Raw genomic sequence first — 24337 nt, forward strand, 5'->3', positions numbered from 1 at the left:
AATAAATTATAGTACTTCCATATAATGGACTACTAGACAGTCATTTAAAAATGAAGCAGCTCTAGATAGACCAATATGGAATGATCTACAAAATAAATTGATAAGCAAAAGAAGAAAGTTGCAAAATGGGGTGTAGACTATGCTATCATTTTTGTGAAAATATCATATACATACATGTGGCTATACTCGTAAACTATCTCTGAAAGTTTACACAATTAAAATGGTAAACAGTCCTTGCACCTAAGAAAGGGGTTAAGTAATTGAGGAATAGGGATAAGGATTGGAGAAAAACTTACTCTTTGTACCATGGACATGTATTAAAAGATATTTTTAAATGTGGAAAAACTAAAGATATTTTCCAACATGCAAAGACTAATGGAATTTATTACCCATGATCTTTCACTCAAAAAATTTACTAAAGGATATACTTCCACAAGAAATAAAGTGAAACCAGAGGGAAGGGCTGGAATATAAGAAAAAAATTGATAATAAAAATAGTATGTTTATAATTTAATTATTAATCATTAAAATATTTATTTCCAGTGTTGTTTAATATATTAAATTGTAGGAAACAATAACAAAGCAGATAAGATGAGATTATTAAATGAATACTTAAAACATGATGGAACCATTCTTCCTTTGCTCAGGAGCAGGATCTTCTATCTCCCAGACTCTGCAATAGTCATTTTAGTGGTTTGTCTGCTCCAAGTCTCAATTTTCTCCCATCTATCCGATGGTTCTGTAATGACTCAGGATAAACTCTCAGCTCCTTAGTATGGTATACAGCAGGGTAAGCAAACTTTTTCTTTAAAGGGCCAGATAGTAAAAGTTTCAGGCTTTGTGGGTGGTAGGTACAGTCTCACTCTGCTGTAACTACTCAACTCTGCCATGTGTGAAAGCAGCCACAGACTGTAAGAATTAGCATAGCTGTGTTCCAATAAAACTTTATTTATTAAAAGCAGGCATGTATGCTGGATTTGACCCATGAACCATAGTTTATCAACCCCTTACATATAAGATCCTTCCTAAACCTGTTCAAAACTACAATTCCAGTCACTCCTCTCCAAATACTTAAACTTTTTAACCCAGCATTACTAAATTTAATATAGCCATATAAAATTTATTTTTGGGAAAAGGTAGTGTATGTATTAATAAATACATAAGTAAATAGTAATGCTATATGTAATACCCCTAAGCCTGATCCCTAAACAAAGTGAATTGATTATTTACACTTTTATGCTACTTGTGTAAAATGTATGTACTTCTAGTCATCAATTCCTGTTGGTGTCCTATAACTCACGAGGAAGCAAAGCCCAGGTGTCCATCACTAATGGAAACCACTACTCCTCTTGATCTTATCCTACTTGGGAAGAACTCCAGACTCCTTCCAAAGTTAGGCTTGGAAAGAGCTATTTTCATGATGGCTCAAGAAGAATAATGACTCCCTCTCCCTATTTCTTAACTATTTTGTAGAGTCCAGAGTTAGATGCCCAGTCCTCCAGAAGATGAGGACCGAAATGTAATGTTTCTTGCATGCCAGTATCAGGAGAAAAATTCATACTCGTTGTAGAAATCACTAGCAACAGGAAGGAAAAGGAATGGTTGGTGCAGAATCCAGAATGTTGTGGCATGAGAAGTAAGAAAAGCTTTGTAGGTAATGGAATTAAGTTAGACGTTCAGTAAAAGTGGCTGTGAGAAAAGTAGAGCAATGCAGGTAAAATCAGGAGCTCCAGAGCTAGCCCTGATGGCCTAGTGGTTACAGTTCGGTGTGCTCCACTTCTGCGGCCCAGGTTTGCTTCCCCGGCTGGGAACCACACTACTCGCCTGTCAGTAGCCATGCTGTGGTGGTGGCTCACACACAAGAACCAGAAGAACCTATAACTATATCCAACTATGTACTGGGGCTTTTGGGGTGGGGTAGGGAGGAAGAAAAAAGGAGGAAGACTGGCAATAGATGTTAGCCTAGGGCGAATCTTCCCCTGCAAAAAAAATTAAATTAAATTAAATTAAAAGTTAAAAAAAAAAAAACGTCAATAGCTCTGCTGGAAACCTGGAGTCAGTTGGATACTTTTAAATATGGGAGATATTTTAATATGTTTATATTCTTGGTACAAATGAGTAACAGAGAGAAAGAAGTTGATGGTAAAAATAGATCATTAGCAGAGTTGAAGGAGAAGAACCCAGAGGCTCAAGACGGGGTGGGAGGTAAAGTACAAGCACGGGTGTTAGTCTTGGATTAAAGGCAGATACCTCTACCAGTAAAACTAAAGAAAGGACAGAGGAATACGCTTATAAGTGAGGAATCAAGAAAATTAAAGAGTTGCTGCCTTATAGCTCTAATTTCTCTTACAGGGCCATCTGATGAGAGTGTGAGGAAAAATACAGCTACCTGAGGTTCACAGGGTTTGGAGTAAATCCAAAAGAGAAAGGGGAATGTTAGACCTTATATGAGTATGTGGGGTGTGTGTGTGTGCACGTGTGTGTGTGTACACATGAACACTCATGCCTCTCTGTGCATACATTTATATGTCTGCGGTTGAGAAGCTCTAGACTGAGCTTTATTTGTCAGATTCTGCTTTGTTCCTTGTGCTTTTTCTGGAAATTTTTCTGCACCCCTACTGTCAAATCACAACCAGCCCTTCAAAGTCAGCACCAGATCCCAAGTGACTCTGACTACTGCAGCCTCCCACATGAGCAGTGAGCAGTCCCAGGCTCTCTGGGGTCCTTACTCATGCTCCTCTCCCAGGGCTGTCTCGGCAAAGAGATGGCCAAAGAGAATAGGACTGGAGAAATATAAGACTCCTACAGACTGGTCAGGAGCTCTTCTCAGGACTGAGGTAGGTTACTGCAGGAAGACTGACAAGAACTAACGGCTTTTAGCAAGGCCCAGAAAGTCTCAGTGCAGAGAATCCTGGCTCTTTAGGCTTTAGGCAGAACTTACCACACAGAGTCTGGATTCTAGAAACTGTCAGGCAAAATTGCGTTTTCCCAAGGCTTAGCTAGAGCCCTTTCTGATCCTGCTTTCCCAACTGTGAGGGCAGTAGGCAACCTGGTTCAGAACTCCAAACGGAAGCCAGATTTAGAACAGTCCAGCTCAGCAATAGGGGTGAAAAGGGAAACTTTCATTAAGTTTGTACAAGTTGGAGGAATCCTGTTCTGATCCACATTTCTTATGGCGCTGAAAAAGAAATAGAAATAAGCGCAAGGAAAATATCTTGCCTACAGTAAACAAGATTAAGTTTTTTTCTGGGAGTATAATCTCCTGACATGTTGATCTATGTGCATTTCTGTCCATCTGGGATCTCTCTGTCTCCTCCCTTCACGTCCTTCATCCCCGACTAAAAAGCAAGTCTTCTTTTGGCGTGGAGGAGCTGCCAGGAAGCGTCCCGATGGAGGACTAGAGGATCATTTCCTCAAATGTGTGCCGTGGTAGGAGTAGAGGAAACGGAAGGAGCCTCTCTCTTTCCCTCTTGCCTGACTTTCACTAAGAGTTCTAAGATCTTATAGTTTCGGGGGTAGCAAGAGATCATTAAGTTGTATTCCCTGCCTCCAAACAAGAATAAATTTACAGAGAAGACAGACTGCAGTGCAGTCTCTTAGAAAGTTTCAGAGGTGGAGAATTCCCCCAATTAACACCTTTGCTCTGATTGTCAGAATTGGGAATGAGAAAGGAAGTTTTCTTTATCTGAAAAGCCAATGCAGATGTCCACAATTATTCCCAAAGGGTACTGGGAAATCTTCACGTGCTTAGGGCTAGAAAGGCGTAGCTCACACCTTCTTATTCTCTTCCTATCCCCTCTTTTAGTAGTAAGTTCCTTTCCATCAAAGCTCTTCTCCTTACTCAGAACAGTTTCTCCATTGTTGCTTACCCTGGAATTCCTCCCAGTGACCATGGTCAGCTCACTCAGTTCCCTCCCACTAAAGTATCTGAACCTCCTAGGGAAGAGTGATCCTGATAGACAGAAAGATGACTCAAATCTAGGAGACCTCGTCATAAGTGGAGCTCCCTGACTGCCTTCTTTAAGAAATGGATCTTCTTAAAACTAAGCAAATTTTTTTAGGAGGAAGTACATTGTTTGGGTGCATCATTAAAGGAGAAGAGAGGGAAGTCTGTAGTTAACTGGGTGCAGTTAAAGCCAGGGACTTGATGGGGGTGCTTTGAAGGGAAAGGGAAGCTAGAGGTTTGAGGGAGAACATAGGACAATAGTATTGAAGACCAGTTCAAATCATACCAAACAGAAAATTTCATATTTAGTTTTTGCAGCTATTACTGGCATGTTTCCATGTTACCACATAGTGTTTATGATTATCATTTTACTGGCTACATATTCTATCCAGTTGGGGTTTAGACATTCTAGCATATGGAGATATTAGATTTTTTCCATTTTTATTGAACATATAACAATGCAGCGTGCGTAATTCTACATGTCACAGTTTAGTTCTTTCTTTTTTTTTTTTAATTTTTTGTTTATTGCAGTAACATTTCACCACCCAAATACTAATTACAGCCCATCACCACACACATGTGCCGAATTATCCTTTTCGCCCTCCTCCATCCCCCCTTCCCCTCTGGTAACCACCAATCCAATCTCTGTCTCTATGTGTTTGTTTATTGTTGTTATTATCTACTACTTAATGAAGGAAATCATACGGTATTTGACCTTCTCCCTCTGACTTATTTCACTTTGTATAATACCCTCAATGTCCATCCATGTTGTCACAAATGGCTGGATTTCATTGCTTCTTATGGCTGAGTAGTATTCCATTGTGTATAGATACCACATCTTCTTTATCCATTCGTCCCTTGATGGGCACTTAGGTTGCTTCCAAGTCTTGGCTATTGTGAATAACACTGCAATGAACACAGGGGTGCATGTATCTTTACGCATTGGTGTTTTCAAGTTCTTTGGATAAATACCCAGTTCTTTCGAGTTATATTCTTAGCGTAAATCTAAGGACTTACAGATTGCTGACTCAAAGTGTGCAGTTTACAATGCCATCAACGATGTATAGATAGTACCCTCACCAGAGTCTTCCTAGGATTATTATTATGAACTTTTTTTTAAAAATCACAAAATCAAATCCAAGTTCTCATTTTATTTTACCTTTTTTAACTACTTAACTTGAACATTTTCCCAAATGCTTCTTTTGTCTTGAATTTCCTCTAGCATAACTTTTCTATTTATGTCATCAGTACCAGGCTTTATAGAACAGCAAGGGTAAAGCAGACTAATGAGGGAGAGAGGCTACGCGTGTGGAGACTAGTTCTGAGAAGACGGCTGGGAAGGTAGTTATAATAATCCAGTTCAGGTCCCAGTGAAAAATGTAAACACAGATAAAAGTCATGGCCTAGACATTTTTGAGTCAGTAAATACAATAACAGCAGCAGTAAAGTGAAGGGAAGGAAATGAAATGCTTAATAAGCATTTGATTATCACATGAACTAAAACTAAAGTAGAGTAAAAATAGAGTGATTTGATCAAGGTCTCCAAATAAGCAAGTCAGTGTCAGAGTTAGCTCCAAAAATTTGTCTTCAATCACTAAAAAGCATTTTTAAATGTCATGTCAACCATGTGAGATGATATAACTGTTCCATTTTATAGATGTGAAAATTGACCTTCAAAAGAGTTAAGTGACTTGCTCATGTTCACACAGCTTTCAGTTCTCAAATCCAGCTTAAAAAACTTTAAGCATAGTGCTATGTTTAAGATACAGCTACATAGTCTTCTAAACATACATTAATTGACTCAAAAAATATATTGTCCACTGGCTGGCCCGGTGGCATAGTGGTTAAGTTCCCACACTCGCTTTGGGGCCGGGGTTCCCAGGTTTGGATCCCCGCGTGGACCTACGCACAGCTTATCAAGCCACGCTGTGGTGGTGTCCCATATAAAGTAGAGGAACATGAGCACGGATGTTAGCCCAGGGCCAATCTTCCTCAACAAAAAAGAGGAGGACTGGCAAGAGATGTTAGCTCAGGGCTAATCTTCCTCAAAAAAAAAAAATATTTATATATATATATACATGTAGTCCATCTGCTGAGTGTGGTGTGGTAGAAAGAGCACTGGACTGAGAGCACAGCATTCAGTTTAATTCTTGGTTGTTCCACTGATAAGCTGTGTGAGGCACAGCAAGTCACTTCGTCTCTGTGGGCCTCCTTCTCCCCACTCTGAGATGCTGTGAGAGCCTGACCTCACTGGCCTGAGGACAGAGCAAACTATCCTGAGGCACTCCCACTCAATCCCACAAATACTTTCCCAGCTTTGCTAGTATGCGTTTGGAGAGATGGGCACTCTTGAAGGGATCTTGAAATGTTTGGAAAGCCATTTGAAACCTCTATTATCATCGTTCATGTCCCTTGTCCACGTCTTTTTCTATACTCAGAGTGTCTATGATAAGATAGTGAGTTCTATAGTTCTTGGCCTTAAGACCCAAACCTAAATATAAAAATACTTGCAACTAAATGTCTTTTTTCTGAAACAATTTCATTTGAAGTATCCTTTGTCTGTTTTCATAAGTATACTCTTAATGATCAAAGCGTGTAATCTGATTTAGGTTCCAAAGACGTTTGCTAGGTTCACTGACAGAATTAGTGTAACCTGCTGGGGAAGGCCAAGGGGAAGAAACTGTGAAAGTCACTGTACTAGTTTCCTAGGGCTGATGTAACAAAGTACCAGAAACTGAGTGACTTAAAACAATAGAAATTGATTGTCTCATAGTTCTAGAGGCTATAAGTCTGAAATCAAGGTGTTAGCAGGGCCACGATCCCCCTGACACCTGTAGGGAAGAATTCTTCCTTGCCTCTTCCTAGCTTCTGGGGATGGCTATCAATCCTCAGCATTCCTTGGCTTGCAGGTGCATCACTCCAGTCTCTGCTTCTGTTGTCACGTGGCTGTCTTCCCTCTGTGTGTCTGTCTGCACATGGTGTTCTCCTCTCTCCTATAAGGACACTAGTCATATTGTATTAAGAGCTCACCCTACTCCAGTACAATCTCATCTTAACTTGTTACATCTGCAATGACCCTATTCCCAAATAAGGTCACACTGTGAGATACTGGGGGTTAGGACTTCAACATATTTTTGTGGGGAGGAGACACAATTCAACCCATAGCAGTCACAATAAGAATTTCTCAACTGTTCCTTTTCTATTTTTAAGCTGAAAGAAGTACAGCTTGAGAAGTTTTAGGGTGTGGGGATGATATTCTGATCACTAGAAATTACTCAGATTCTGTGGTACAGTTGATTTCTTTCTAGGCATGGAATCTGTAAACAACCATGAACAATCTCACTTTCTTCACTGAGTTCATCCTCCTCGGGCTGTCTACTTGACCGCCACATCCAGGCTCTGCTCTTCGTGCTGTTCCTGGTGATTTACCTCCTGACTCTCGTGGGGAACCTGACGATGATCCTGGTGATCAGAAGAGATTCTCACCTCCACATCCCCATGTATTTCTTCCTTGGACACCTGTCCTTCCTAGATATCTGCGTCTCCTCAGTTACCATACCCAAAACGCTACAGAACTTCCTGTCTCGGAAGAAAAGCATCTCAGCGTGGGGCTGTGTCACCCAGAGTTTCTTTTTTCTTCTTTCTGGGTGTGCCAAAGCCAGTCTTCTCTCTGCCTGCAATGGTCAGTGCAGCATGGGGGACGGGGTTTCTGAACTCACTAGTGAATAATCTTTTCATCCACAAGTTATATTTCCGTGGATCCAACATCATCTCTCATTTCTGCTGTGAGCTGCCTTCACTCTTTCCTCTGTCCTGTACTGATCCCACTGTCAACGAGTTCCTTCTCTCAGGGTCCAGTGCATTTCTAGGGCTCCTGACACTTCCGCTGATCCTCTTCTCTTACTCCAGAATCATTTCTGCCATACTGAGCATCTGCTCCTCTGAGGGCCAAGGCAAAGCCTTCTCCACTTGCTCTTCCCACCTCACTGTAGTGCTCTTGTTCTATGGGATGGCTCTATTCAGGTACATCAGCCCCACCTCGGGCTCAGTGTTGGAGCGAGTGGTCTCCATTCAGTACAGTGTGATCACGTCTTTGCTGAACCCTCTCATCTACAGCCTCAAGAACCAGGAGGTGAAAGGAGCTCTGCAGAGGATGCTGAGGCAACGAATGTGCTCCTCAGAGAAGGGATTCTCTGCATGATGTTCAGTCAGAGAACGGGGAGAAGGGATCTTCAGAAACACCTTGAGAGCCAAAAAAGATATTTTAGGTCAGTGGTTCTCAAACTGCATCAACCCACAGACCAGCAGCATCAGCATCATCTGGGAGCTTGCTAGAAAGGCAGATTCTCAGGCCCAATCCCTGATCTACTGAATCAGAAACTCTAGAGGTGGAGCTGAACAATCTGTGTTTTAATTAGTCAACCAGGTGACTATGATGCACGCTCAAGTATGAGAAACAATATTTTAGGACAATGAATGTCTGAGAAAACTGTGTTTGGTGAAAGACAGAGTACTGACATCTCAAAATGAAGAATCCCTCATAAATGAGAGAGTTGGTTAGTAAAGTAGTCGAGATGAGAACATTTGATTGCATGGTCTTATGGTCTGTTTCCCTCTCCAAGACCGTGAAAGGAGAAAAAGAAAAACTTATGTTACTTTAGGGCATTGGAGGAGGGGAAGAGCTAGACTGTCCAGCCGTTCCTTCCGCTGCCATTGGGGAGCTATCATTCTAAAAGATTCTTCAGACGCTAGGACAGCTTAAGACCAAGTGACAGATGCTCCAGAAGAGTGACTCACGAGCACTTCCTTCACTTCACCTGGGAGCACCTGAGGGCATCAAATAGCCGGTGTGCCTGGTTTGAGGTCACTAGTTTGTCCCAGAGAGCAAGGAGAGCCTGAGGCTATGGTGGAAGCAATGTTCCACATGAAATGGCACTTCCTGTGAGGGCGCTTTGACTGAGAACCTCTGCTTCCTGACCTGGTTGCCTGGGCCGTGCTGTAGGGAGCTCTGGGGAGTGAGTGCTCGCTTCTATACATTTCGCCACAAGACTACTTTTTCCTCATTCTTCCTAGAGGACTACAGACCCCTTTCATACTATATCATACATCTCACTTACAAAATTGTATGTACAATCCAAAGAATAAGACTAAATCAATCAGCTGTGTACTCATCCCTTAACCTAGTTTCCAGAGCCTTAGGAGCTCCGTGTGTAGCCCCCATCATATTGCTCTTTCCCTCTCCCCAGAGGTGACCACTGTCCTGAACTGCATAGCGCTCATTGCCTTGCTTTTAATTACAGTTTACCTCTTGTGTGTCATCCTTAAATAAAACTGTCATTCTGCCTATTTTTGAACTTTATGTGAATGGAATCATACCGTATGTTTTCTTCCATGGCTTTTTTCTTTCACTTAACATTATTTATTCTTGTGTTTTTAGCCACATCTTTGTAAGCAGCATATAGCTGCATTTTGATTATTTTATCCAGTCTGCAATTATTTTTTTAGAGGAGAGTTTAGTCAACAATCATTACAGTAATTATTGATATATTCAGATCCATTTATATTTTTGCCACATCTTCTGTAGCTACCTTTTATTTCTCACTCTTTTTCCCATTCCATTTTTTTCCCTCTGCTTGTCTATGCTTTTGATGGCTACTGTATCTTTTTTTAGCATACTAACCTTACTTAACAAAGTCTAAAGTTAGTGTCTTTATCCTCTTCCAAAACAATATATTGACCATAAAACACTTTAACTCCAAACACCACACCCCCCAATTTATATGCCATTCCAAGCCAGTAATTTAGTTCTTCCCTTTTCACCCACAAATTAGACATTATTATTACTATTTTCTTTATTTAGTCATTTTTTGTTTAGACTTATCCTGACATTTATCATATCTCTGCTCACCATTTCTTTTTTTAAAATAATATGGTTGTTATTTATATGGTACTTACAGTATGCTGAAGAAACTGATTTATGAAGGTATAATTACAGACAACATACAAAATTATTTAAGCACCATAATGATATTTTACAGCTTATAGAAAAAATATGAGATTTTAAATAATTTGTATTTTCCCTATACATGCTATATAGATCCATATAACTTATTAAATTAAAAAAAAAAAAAACTATGTATTGTAGTATAAGATTAGAGGTTATTTATATCAATACTTCCTGTGCATGCCAACAAAACATTTTAACAATACAATTACGAACTACAAATATTGGCTTTTCTGATGAAATTTATCATTAATTTTGGGATTGGTTTATTAAAGCTTAGCACTTGGGATCTGTATGTATCTTTTATGGAAGGGAATCAAAACTCTTTGCAAACATTGAATATCATTTTGGCTACCAATGACAGATGACACATTCATAATTGATCCCTATGGCAGTACCCACCAGCCGCTTGCACTCGAGACATTATGAAATGCAGGCAGACTCCTTGAACTCACTATTTCTTTTTGCATCTCAGATCTCCTATTAGGAATCATTTTCTTATGTTCAAATTTGATCCTTTAGAATTCTCTTTAAGTGTCAGTCTGTTACTGATGAATTATTTTTGTTTGTCTGAAAATAACTTTATTTCTTGAAAGATAATTTTTCTGCCCATAAAATTCTAGGTTGTGTCCTGAGTTGAAGTTTCTATTCTCACAGAAATGATATATATTTCCTTCTGCCTGTTACCTGGGAGTCAGCCCCACTTTAAATTCTCTGCTTGCAGTATTTCAGACCACACATACACACAGCACGAATTCAGAAATCAAACTTGCCTGAGCTGTGGTTACGAATTTTCAGAACGTATCCCCTGCCTAACTCCACTGTCGAAAGATCCAGTTTTCTCATGGCCCCTGTCTACATGGTGGCTTATTTCTTATTCATGCTTACACAGAGGTTGCAGCCCCTTATTTCTAACAATTATATAGTTCTTGCTATGTGCCAGGCATTCTAAGAACTTTATAAGTATATTAACTAGTTTAATGCTCTGAACAACCCCATGAGATAGATACTATTATTATCCTTGTTACACAGACGAAGAAACTGATGCACAGAGAGGAAAAGTGACTTCCCCAAGGTTAGTGGAAGATCTAGGATTTAAACCCAGGCAATTTAGATCCAGAGTCCATGCTCATAACTGCTAAGCTATAACGCTTCTGGGGTTTATTCCAGTGACTGTGTGTCAATCTCACTGTTGGAGTTCTCCTATAGGATTATTTCTATTAGGATTCCCCTATTAGACTCTCTAGCCTAGATGGTCTCTAGGTTTTATCTCCTGTCCCCTGCATTCTCCTGCATCAAGCTGGTTTGGGTACCAGCTTAACTTCTAGGGTTTCTGCTTTCATTTCATTTGTGAGCTCTGAAGAGCCAAAAATGTCATCTTGGAAATCCATTAATTCTTTATAATTCAGCATATTAGTTATTTAAACCAAGAATGATGTATGAGACAATTAATCTGCTATATTGTCAGAAGTAGAAGTCATTTCCTTAATCAAGAAATCTTGATACTTTCTATGCCCACCAGGCCAACCCAGTTTGCAGCCCAGGCCTCTCTTGGCTTCCAAACTTGTCACCAACGTTTTGAGTATTTTATACTATATTAAGATGTATTAGAACCTTGTTTTCAATAAATCATTTCAATAAAATGTAGAAGTCAATAACTGCCTTATATTGAGTTATAAAACTCATACTAATTGTTTCAAAAATATAAATGTATCCCTTGGAATCAGGTCCTAATTTATTTTGGAGGTAACAAACTGACTCCTTCAGAGAAAAAGGGTCTTGGTAAAGAACATAATCAGTCATATATCTCATTTAGATATCTGATTTCCCTATGACTTCACCTTTAAGAAGCCAACATCTGAGATATATTTAGAAAGTAGAATTAAGACAATTTGGTAAACTGTTATTAGATCTGATGAATGAAGGGAAAGCAAGAATCTGGCATGATTTAATTTGATTTAATATGAATTCTTCTGTGATTATGAAATAACTATAATTTTTGTCAGGTTTTTCTATTAAAAATAATATTGTAATTGACATCTTTGTGCCTAAATACTGGTCTGCATTTTAGGTTGTTTGCTTAGGAGAGATTCTCAGAAGTAGAATCACCAGGACAAACTGTATTAACCTACCATCAATATCGCCCCTGGCCATACGAGGGAGTGAAAGATGGAGTCATATAAACTATAACAAAAAGAATTGGGGGAAGGAGGCCTGTTTTCATCAGCTACTATTAGATGTCTGTTCCCTCCCTCATGACCTGCTTTCATTTATGGGAAGCCCCAGGGGTATTTCTTGGTTCTTGAACCATGTCCTCTCAATTTCCAAAAACTGCCAAGAGCACTCGCATGAGACCTATTGAAATGGCCCTAAACCACTACCACTGATGCCAGTGCCTGGGAAGAGTGGATCCTTTTGCAATATTCAGTATTCTGATCCAGGAAAATTAAATCTCTATTTACTGAGATCTTCTACTTAGGAGAGAGAGAGGTGGCTTTTCTTCATAATGAGTCCACATGTTTCTTATTCAGGATTAGTCTTTGTTATTTTTTTTAACAGATAATATAAGTGGAATCTATTTTTCCATTATGTCTTCTAAGTGATTATTACTGGCAAATAGGATCTATAATAATGAAAATTGTGATACATACCACATACATGACATTTGTGATATACTGACACTAGTAGTGTCTTGGAAAAACACACTGTGTTTTCCTTTACTCTCACACTCACAACACTCCTGTGACCAGACGTGTGGGTGTTTTCCCACACTGACCAATTCTCCGACACCAGTTGGGTGTCCTACAATTCAATTCAGTTCTGACACTGTGTGCCTGGGGTTAGCACAGACGCCAGAGGTTAAGGGCTCAGTCCTACAAGACTGCCCCCAGCCCCCGCAACTTCAGATGTCAATCACAAGTCCAAGTTGTCACCTGTGCTTTCGACCAACCAGCTATAAATCAGAGGTTCCCACAACCCCCTCCTCAGGTTTGATAATTTGCCAGAGCAGCTCTCAGAACTCAGGAAAACAATTTACTTACTAGATGACTGCTTTATTATAAGAGGATACAACTCAGGAACAAGCAGATGGAAGAGATGCATAGGGCAAAGCATGTGGGAAAGGAACTGAGTTTCCATGCCCTCTCTGGGGGCCACCCTCCTGGCATCTCCATAAGTTCAGTAACCCGGAAGCTCTCCAAATCCCGTACTTCAGGGATTTTTATGGAGGCTTCATCATGTAGGCATGATCGATTAACTCATTTTTCAGCCCCCTTCCCTCTCCAGAGGATGGGAAATAGGGCCGAAAGTTCCAAGCTTCTAATCATGGCTTGGTCTTTCTAGTGACCAGCCCCCTTCCAGGAGCCCATGAAGAGCCAATACTCTTATCATTCAGGAAACTACAAGAGATTTAGGAGCTCTGCATCAGACACTCTTATCACTCAGGAAATTACAAGGGTTTAGGAGCTCTGTGTCAGTAACTGGGGTCAAAGACCAAATATGAGCAGGAACAAGGGGCAGAGACCAATATATATACTTATTATTTCACAAGCAGGTATTACACACACACACACTCACTCATTTTCATGGCATTGCTTCTCTAACTCAAAAAGTATACATACCCCTTTAAATAAAAAACCTGTCAATATTATCAATCTTTCATTATTTTATTATAACATTTAAAAAATATGTTCAAACAAAACAAGGTATAACTTCCTTACCTTAATGACATATAATACTTTGTGAAACTAAACCAAACTTGTAATTTAAACATGCACAATATTAAAAAACTCATAAAACTCAAATTAACCATATTCATGGGATAAATACTATCATTTGCTGTTACAAAATTGTCTACACTGGGTTTAATAATATAAAGCTGTATTTGCTTGCTTTATGTTTGACTGGCCAATTTTATTCGTTTGATTCTGAGCACAGTCGATTATCCTTTGAGTCACCATAATGATCACTGCTGTTTATTGTTCTTTTTAATAATTGGCTTTTTTATCTACCATATGCTATTTTGATGAAACAGTCAATTTAATGTTATTTCAGTAAAATACTGAGAAAACAACATTTTTTTTTAATTTTTTGTTTATTGCAGTAACATTGGTTTATAACATTGTAAAAATTTCAGGTGTACATCATTGTACTTCTATTTCTGCATACAACATTGTTTAATGAAAACTCTTTCATTCATATTTAATAATGCATTTACTGCTAATTACCTTTATTTTTTTCACTGCACTTTGATGTCTTTCACCCTCCACTTAGCCCAAGAAATGATTAGTCATCAGTATTTTCTCTCACTTGCCTACAACAATTAAAATGGCCCATCGCTGTGGAAAGGTCTTTTAGCTGTAAATTATCACCGCAAAACAGAAACACATTCTAACTAGTAACTAGCAAAATAATTAAACATGAATAAAACAATGGGAGAGGATAATCGTAGGATTTCTACATTAGAACGGGCCAACTTAATTGCAGCCAGACAGCTTAATACATCAAATTTAACATCCATTGTTATTTCTTCTCTGATCTGTGGGTTATATGAAAGTATATTGCTTATTTTCCAAACATTTAGGGACCCTCACCCTGTTCAGTGAGGAGGTAAGTGAGCCAGACATACATCTAACTCAAGAAAGGGCTCCAAAGGTTCTCAAGGAAGGATCTGAATAGGCACAAGTTATAAATTTCTTATTAGAACTGGCAATTGGACCCAGGACGGGGAAGACTATTTCTCAGAGTCACAAAATTAAGTAGTAACTATCCTACAAGTTTGAGCTCTCTACCCACTTGCCCATTTGGGATTTTTCTGTTTTGTTTCTTCATGTAGGAGAGTCTGAAACAAACAAAAAAAAAAAGATGAGCTTTTTTAAGAAGGAGGATGCGTGGAGTGGTGAATATGGAAACCAAAGAAGTGATCTTTCTCCCTACTTCTGTTCAAAGAGTCCCTAAGCCACTTGCTTTGAAAGTTATTTTATTAGCTAAATATTTTGTTCACTGAAAAAAAAAAGCCCACCAATAAAACTACCTATATATAAAACAGATAAATGAAGAGCTATAGTGATTATAGTACATGGGGGTGGTGGGGAGAGGCCCACACTTGACTAGCCTCTCAGTGCCTATGGTGGCCCTTGAAGCACGGGGCAGCACACTGGGCTCCATGGAACCCAAAAAAGACTCTGGAAAACTTTCACTAGAGTCTGGGATCCTTGGGATTTCTAAAGTTCATGGAGGCGAGTATTCTGCCTCCAGATGGGATCAAAATGTATCATAGTAGCTGCTGAAAGAGTGTAATAAGAGTGTGGAAGATTTTAAAAAAGAGAAATTTGCTGATGTTTTTAGGAAAGAGGGCAGGAAGAGAACTTTTCTTTACGTGAATAACTTCTAATCCTTCATGTCTGTAATCACTTACTTGATGCCTCGCCACCAGGACTTCTTCAGATGCTTCAGCAAGGGAAACAGGATGAAACACTAGAAGGGCCATCTCTGATACCTTAATCCCCCACCTCTATAGAGTTCCACTTCTTTCGGTCTGAATTGCTCTTAGTCCTCAATCTGGCTTTCCCTTAGGCTTCTCTTCCTGGACTTTTCCCTGGCCCAGAAGCCCCCATCTGTGTTACGAGAGGTCAAATCCCTGACACCCATATCTCTGTGATCATTGGGACATTCTGGGTAAGGAGAAGTTCCAGACCTGGTCAATGGCCCAAACTCCCAGGGCCACCTCCCATTCCTGCCTGAGTTCCCAAGTTCCCTCAGGAGAAAGCATAATCTCCAAACCAGGAAAGATTTTCCCATAAGCAAACTTTTGCAGCATTGCAAAGTAGGAAAAACAAGGGGTTTGGAGTCAAAGGACCTTGGATGTGAGTCCCAACACCACCACTTTGTAAAGTCTATGACTGTGTATGTCACTTAACATCTCTGAGCCACAGAAATGGGGTCAGTAATACCTATGTTACAAGGTTTTGTAAGGATTAAATGAGATTAAGAGCATACAGACCTTGTTATAGGGCCTGGCATAAATTATGCATTAAATAAATAATAGTTATTATCACATGAGTAAGAGTGTAAGTAGGTGGTGGCGGGAAGGAGGATGTGTGAAATGAGGTTAGAGAGAGGGAGGGGAAGAAGGAAGAAAAGTCAGACTTTTTGCTGAAGGGGTACAATATAAAATGCAAGCAGTAAGTCAGTGCATCCCAGAAAGAGAGGGAGAGTGTCTGGAGAGAACAAATAATGAAGAAGTCTTGAGAATCAGGCTTGGAAGGACTGGGAAACACTTTTCCTATTTTAAAAAAAATGTGTTTAGTGAAAACATAATTTTGCAGTAAAAGTGAAATATTTAATTGGGAAAAGTATGCATAAACTTTTCACTCAATAGATCACAAATTTTTATTTACCATTTTCCATTTCAGTCTTCTGCAAATATAGTTTTTTATTAACTTTTATAAAGCATGTCAGTGATTATAAAGACTTTTATCACATTTGACCTCATTTTTTTTCCCATTTTGCATTTGAGAAGGTTATGTCTTGAATAGGTTCCTCAGCCAATAATCAGCAAGGACCTTCTGACTCTGAGTCTAGTGCTCATTTTACCACCACAGCAGCTGCTGTAGAACCCTAGGGCATATTGCAAATTCACAGGACCAAGGAAAATGGGGGTCACTCCTGTCCCCCCAGTCCATACCAGTCCCAACCTAAAACTCCTTAAATCCACAAATATTTATTGTCTGTGTATAAAGCACTAGAAAGAGAACTGGATGTGAAATCAGAACATCTGGCCTAGTGCTGGCTCTGAGACCAGCTGCCTGTGGTGCAAGTCATGTCACTCTTCTGTCCCACATTGTCCTCTTCAGGAAATCTGAGGTCAGATAACATGTGTCTGGTGACATGTCAGACGAGATGTACTAGGAATTTAAGTTCTAACTGTTTTGAAGAGTAGCCTCCCACAAAAGGATCCCTCTTGCTTTGCCTCTAGTATATTTCTACCTGTTGCAACTTCTGGAGTTCACCACAACTTGGATGATTTCAGGTGCTGAGGAAAGGCTGGGGAAGAGCATGAGAGGATAAAGTCTGTGAGGGGTCTATCATCTAAGAAGTCAGAGGGCTGGTAGCAATGAGGGTTATGAGAAGAGACGGTAGCTGAGGAAGTATTCATTCTTTCATTCAACAAATGTTTATTTAGAGCCTTCTAGCTATGTCCACTGCATTTCTAGGGCTGTGACACTTTCCTGATCCTCTTTTCTTACTCAAAAATTATGGAGTCAGTGACAATTATTGGCACTTAAGAATGCATCCTTGGGGGAAAAGAAAAAGATCCTTGCCTGTGTGTAATATAAGTTCTAGCAGGAAGAGATAATTTTTTTAATGTACCCACTTAGTCAATTATCCAATATGTTAGAAAATGTTAAGTGCTATGGGGAAAGAGAAGTTGAGCTTGAGAAGGAGAACTTAGGCAGGAGAAAGAAAGTTGCAATATTTAATAGAGTAATAGGGTAGTCAGATACTTCTCTATCCTCAGATTCAATTTCAGGCTTGAAGCTAAAAAGTGAATATTTTATAAATTAAAAAATAAATCCTATTGGGGCTGGCTCCGTGGCGCAATCAGTTAAGTGCACGCGCTCCACTGCGGTGCCCCGGGGTTCGCCGGTTCGGATCCCAGGTGCGCACCGATGCGCTGCTTGGCAAGCCATGCTGTGGCAGCGTCCCATGTGAAGTGGAGGAAGATGGGCACGGATGTTAGCCCAGGGCCAGTCTTTCTTAGCAAAAAAAAAAGAAGAGGATTGGCAGATGTTAGCACAGAGCTGATCTCCTCACAAAAAAATAAATAAATAAATCCTATTCACTAAGAATGACTCAGATCATTGTCCCACCAAGTGAATAAATATTTGTTTGTTTCTAGGCATAGTATATCTAAGACATACTATGAAAAATCTTAGCATTATTGATGAATTTGTGCTTCTTGGATTGTCCAGTGACCCAGATATCCAAACCATGCTCTTTGTTCTCTTCCTGGGGATTTACCTCCAGACTCTGATGGGGAACCTGATGATGATCCTGTAGATCAGGTGTGATTCCCACCTCCACACGCCCATGTACTCCTTCCTTGGACATTTGTCTTTCCTAGACATATGCCACTCTTCAGTCACTGTGCTCAAGATGCTGCTGAATTTCCTGTCTCAGAAGAAAACCATCTCAGTGTGGGGCTGTATTACCCAGAGTTACTTTTTCATTCTTTCTGGGGGCACTGAGAGCTGCTTGCCCTCTACTATGGCCTATGACCGCTATGCTGCCATCTGTCACCCTCTACTCTGCACTGTGGTCATGAATAGACCTCTCTGCACTGCAATGGTCAGTGTAGCATGGATGATGGGTTTTCTGAACTCACTGGTGAATAATCTTTGTATCCGGAAATTACAGTTCTGCGATCCTAATACCATCTCCCACTTCAGCTGTGAACTGCCTTCACTCTTTCCTCTGTCCTGCATTGATCCCGTGGCTAACACCATCCTGCTGGCTGGGTCTACTGCATTTCTAGGACTTGTGACACTTCTCCTGATCCTCTTTTCTTACTTAAAAATTATGTTTGCCATTCTAAGTATCTCCTCCTCTGGGGGCCAAGGCAAAGCCTTCTCCACCTGCTTCTCTCACCTCACTGTGGTGCTCTTGTTCTATGGGATGGCCCTATTCAGGTACATCAGCCCCCCTTCAGGATCAGTCCTGGAGTGAGTTGTCTCTATACAGTATAGTATGATCATATCCTTGATAAACCCCCTCATCTACAGCCTCAAGAACCAGGAGGTGAAGGCAGCTCTGTAGAGGATGCTGAGGCAGCAAATGTGTATCTCAGGGTAAGAAATGGCAACAGGGTGTTTGCTCTATAAGAGAATCAATCTACAAGGGGAGAGAACTTTGCAAGCTCAGAGCTCCTGTGGAACTTACTTTTTAATTATATTCAAGTATATTTGTTTTTTATTCAAAGTGAAGAGACTTCCAAAAGCTTAGAAATATAGTCAGAGAAGTATTTGGCCCATTCAAGGTCTGAGGAAAAAGATTCAGAGTATGTTAGCTCCTACCACAGCCTTTCAAAATTAATCTAGAAGGGGTGACCTCATTACAGTTGAAGAGGATGAACAAGAGCAAAGACCCTGAGCCCCACAACTTTTACTTATGGAGTTACATAAACCAGTCCATTAATAAAAGGGCACAGAACAAGTAAGCTAGATACAGATAATGCTCCAGAATGAGACAGTTCAGCACCCTCCATTCACCTGCCCTGGTGGCACCAGAGGCATCAAATGGCATGTGTGCCTGCAAATAGTCAAAGAATAGTGAAAATAAAGAATGAACATATTAAATGTCCATGAACACATGGATGGATAAAGACAATGTGGTATATACATACAATAAAATATTACTCAGCTTTAAAAAAAGAAGGAAATTCTGCAATATGTGACAACATTGATGAACCTTGAGGACATTATGTTAAGTGAGATAAGCTACTCACATTAGGACAAATACTTCATGATTCTACTTATACGAGATATTGCAAGCAGTCAAAATCATAGAAACAGAAAGTAGAATGGTGGTTGCCAGGGGCTGGGACAGGAAGAAATGGGAAGTTGCTGTTCAGTGGGTATAGAGTTTCAGTCATGCAAGAAGAAAAAGTTCTAGAGATCTCCTGTACAACAATGTGCATATAGTTAACAATATTGTACACTTAAAAAATTAAGAGGGTAAGATCCACATTATGTGTTTTTTCCACAACAAAATAAATAAAACAAATGAACATACTGTTATACTAAAAATTGGTATTGTATTTTGCTACAACTTCTTCCCTGAAAACATATATCATAAAATGTAGCATTTGTATTCAATGTATATACATATTGTAAACCAGAAAAAAATCAGTAGCAGTTGCCTAATGTAAATTAACATATCAAGACAACATAATTTTCATCTATTATCTTATAAACGTAAAGAAATATCGAGAAACATAATGATAAAGTGAGCAAACAGATATATGTATACATTGTTCACTATGCTTTATATTAGTTAAATATTTTCAGAAATCAATCTAGTTGTACGTAATAAGAGCCATAACATCATCATGTAGGTTTTAAAACACTATCCTTATTATAAAAGTGAAGAAGTTCTCATACTTTCCCCAAAATGAAGATGCACAGTTCCAATAGTCATTGTATCTACTCCTGAGTATATTAATCACTCCTCAAATTCCATCACAGTCCCACTAAATAATCTGCTTCTTATAGATTAAACTGGGAGTCTACCACTCGTGCAACACACCAACAGATGGAGAGGGCCAGCATCCCCATTCCCTAGCCCCATGCCACTTGCACATGACACAAACAGATGTGAAGGGTGAGCAGCCCAGCCCCCACATGCCACTCACGCAGCCCCACCAGAGCCAATGGGTATGTGCAGCCCACTCAACGACGCCCCTTGAATGCCTAGCTCTGGTGCTCAGGGGGGATTGTGCTTCTGGGCCCCAAGTAATATCTCCTACACAAGCTCCCTCATTCAAGACTTGAATAGATAGTTGATTTTCCTAATACATAGAAACAAAAATAGAGAGTGAGGCAAAATGAGGAGATGGAGGAATATGTTCCAAATGAAAGAACAAGATAAAATATCAGAAAAAGACATTAATGAAATTAAGATAAGCAATCTACCTGACAAAGAGTTCAAAGTAATGGTCATAGAGGGGCTCACCAAACTTGGGAGAAGAATATATGAACACAGTGAGATCTTCAACAGAAAGATATAAAATATAAGAAGATTCCAAACAGAACTGACAGAACTAAAGAATACAATAAATGAACTGAAAAATACACTAGAGGGGCTCTACAGCAGACTGAATGAAACTGAAGATCAGATCAGTGAGCTGGAAGACAAAGCAATAGAGCTCAACCAGACAGAACAGCAAAAAGAAAGAAGAATTTTAAAAAATAAAGATAACCTAAGGGACCTTTGGGACAACATCAAGTGGAATATCATTCACATTCTAGAGATCCAGAAGGAGGAGAGAGAAAGGGCCAGAAAACTTATTTGAAGAGATAATGGGCTGAAAACTTCCCTAATCTGGAGAATTAAACAGACATACAGGTTCAGGAATCCCAGAGAACTCCAAGTAAGATGAACCCAAAGAGATCCACACTGACACATTATAATTAAAATAGTAAAAGTTAAATATAAAGAGAGAATTTTAAAAGCGGCAAAAGAAAAACGAATTATTACATACAAGGGAAACCCCATGAGGTTATCAGCAGATTTTTCAGCAGAAACTTTGCAAGCCAGAAGAGAGTGGCATGACATATTCAAAGTGCTAAAAGGAAAAAAACTTCCAACTAAGAATTTTCTACCTTGCAAGGTTATTATTCAGAATTGAAGGAGAGATTAAGAGTTTCCCAGACGAGCAAAAGCTAAAGGAGTTCATCACCACTAAACTGGCCTTACAAGAAAGGTTAAAGAACCACTCCAAACTGAAAGAAATGGCATTAATTAACAAGAAAGCATATGAAAGTAAAAAAATCTCACTGGAAAAAGTAAACATATAGTAAAGGTAGTAGATCAATCACTTATAAAGCAAGTGGGAAGATTAAAAGACAAAAATAGTAAAATTAAAACTACAATTAGTTAAGGGATGCATAAAATAGAAAGATGTAAAATTTCACATTGGAAATATAAAACATGGGAGGAGGATATAAAATTTTGGAATGTGTTCAAATTTAAGTTGATATCAACTTAAAACAGACTGTTACATACATAGGAAGTTACATATGAACTTCACGATAAACACACAAAAAAACTTATAGCAAATATACTAAAGACAAAGAGAAAGGAATCTAAACTAACACTAAAGAAAGCCATCAAACCACAAAGGAAGAGAGAAAGAGAAGAAAGGAACAGAGGGGAACTACAAAAGTAGCCATAAAAGAATTAACAAAATGGCAATAAGTACATACCTATTAAGAATTACTTTAAATGTAAATGGACTAAACCCTCCAATCAAAGGACACAGAGTGCCTAAATGGATAAAAAAACAAGACCTATGTATATGCTGTCTACAAGAGACTCACTCCAGAAGTAAGGACACACACAGACTGAAAGTGAAGGGATGGATAAAGATATTCTGTGCAAATGGAAACAAAAGGAAAGCTGGTGTAGCTATAGTCATAACAGACAAAATAGACTTTAAAACTAAGAATATAGTAAAAGACAAAAAAGGGCATTACATAATGATAAAGAGGTCAACCCACAAGAAGACATAACATTTATAAATATATATGGACCCAACATAGAAGCACCAAGATACATAAAGCAAATATTAATGCACCTAACAGGAGAAATTGACAGCAATACAATAATAGTAGGGGACTTTAACAACCCCACTTATATCAATGCATAGATAATCTAGACAGAAAATTAATAAGGAAACATTGGCCTTAAATGACATGTTAGACCAGATGGACTTAACAGATAAACAGGCATACTTCATTTTATTGTACTTCACAGATACTGTATTTTTTACAAATTGAAGCTTTGTGGCAACCCTGCATCAAGCAAGTCTATCAGTGCCATTTTTCCAGCAGCATTTGCTCACTTCATGTCCATGTGTCACATTTTAGTAGCTCTAGAAATATTTCACAATTTTCATTATTATTATATTTGTTACGGTCATCTGTCATCAGTGATCTTTGATGTCACTATTGTAATTCTTTTGGGGCACAACAAACTGTCCCCATGTAAGATGCCAAACTTAACCAATAAATGTTATGTGTGTTCTGACTGCTCCACTGACCAGCAGTTCCCCTGTCTTTCTCCCTCTCCTGGGGCCTCCCTATTCCCTGAGACACAACAGTATCAAAATTAGGCCAATTATTACAATGGCCTCTAAGTGTTCAAGTGAGAGGAAGAGTCGCATGTCTCTCACTTTAAATCAAAAGCGAGACATGACTAAGCTTAGTGAGGAAAGCATGTTGGAAGCTGAGATAGACCAAAAGCTAGGCCTCTTGCACAAAATGGTTATCCAAGTTGTGAATGCAAAGGAAAAGTTCTTGAAGTGAATTAAAAGTGCTACTCCAGTGAACATGGGAATAATAAGAAAGTGAAACAGCCTTATTGCTGATGTGGAGAAAGTTTTAGTGATCTGAATAGAAGATCAAAACAGCCAGAACATTCCCTTAAGCCAAAGCCTAACCCAGAGCAAGGCCCTAACTCTTTTCAATTCTATGAAGGCTGAGAGAAGTGAGGAAGCTGCAAAAGAAAAGTTTGAAACTAGCAGAGGTTGGTTCATGAGGTTCAAGGAAAGAAGCCATTTCCATAACATAAAAGTACAAGGTGAAGCAGCAAGTGCTAAGGTAGAAGATGCAGGAAGTTATCCAAAAGATCTAGCTAAGATAATTAATGAAGGTGGCTACATTAAACAACTGATTTTCAATGTAGATTAAACAGCCTTCTATTGGAAGAAGATGCCATCTCAGACTTTCATAGCTAGAGAGGAGAAGTCAATGGTTGGCTTCAAAGCTTCAAAGGACAGGCTCACTCTCTTGTTAGGGGCTAATGCAGCTGGTGACTTTAAATTGAAGCCAATGTTCATCTACTATTCCAAAAATCCCAGAGGCGTTAAGAATTACTCTAAATCTTCTCAGCCTGTGCTCTATAAATGGAACAACAAAGCCTGGATGACAGCACATCTGTTTACAACACAGTTTACTGAATACTTTAACCCCATTGTTGAGACCTAGTGCTCAGAATAAAAGATTCCTTTCAAAATATTACTGCTCAAGAAATAGAAGTATAATGATGTACACCTGAAATTTATACAATGTTATAAACCAATGTTACTGCAATAAACAAAAAAAAGATAAAAAAACAAAATATTACTGCTCATTGACAATGCACCTGGTCACCCAAGAGGTCTGATGGAAATATATAAGATTAATGCTGTTTTCATGCCTGATAAAAGAACATCCACTCTGCAGCCTAGGGACCAAGAAGTAATTTCAACTTTCAAGTCTCATTATTTAAGAAATACATTTCGTAAGACAGTAATTTCCATAGATAGTTATTCCTCTGATGGATCTGGGAAAAGTAAATTGAAAACCTTCAGGAAAGGATTCACCATTTTAGATGCCATTAAGAACATTCATGATTTATAGGAATAGGTCAAAATATCTGCATGAACAGGAGTTTGGAAGAAGTTGATTCCAACTCTCATGGATGACTTTGAGGGGTTCAAGACTTCAGTGAAGGATGTAACTGTAGATGTGGTGGAAATAGCAAGAGAACTAGAATTAGAAGTGGAGCCTGAAGACGTGAATGAATTGCTGCAATCTCACAATAAAACTTTACAGGATGAGAAGTTG

General features: G+C 39.1%; 2 pseudogenes; both read left to right on the top strand.

The window, feature by feature from the left end:
* Positions 1-7275: 7275 nt before the first annotated feature.
* On the top strand, positions 7276-8147 carry LOC131415550 (olfactory receptor 8S1-like; annotated as a pseudogene).
* A 9726-nt stretch (positions 8148-17873) lies between these two features.
* Positions 17874-18767, top strand: LOC131415746 (olfactory receptor 8S1-like; annotated as a pseudogene).
* Positions 18768-24337: the final 5570 nt, after the last annotated feature.

This window comes from Diceros bicornis, chromosome 17 (genome assembly GCF_020826845.1).
Source record: "Diceros bicornis minor isolate mBicDic1 chromosome 17, mDicBic1.mat.cur, whole genome shotgun sequence".
Classification (NCBI taxonomy): domain Eukaryota; kingdom Metazoa; phylum Chordata; class Mammalia; order Perissodactyla; family Rhinocerotidae; genus Diceros; species Diceros bicornis.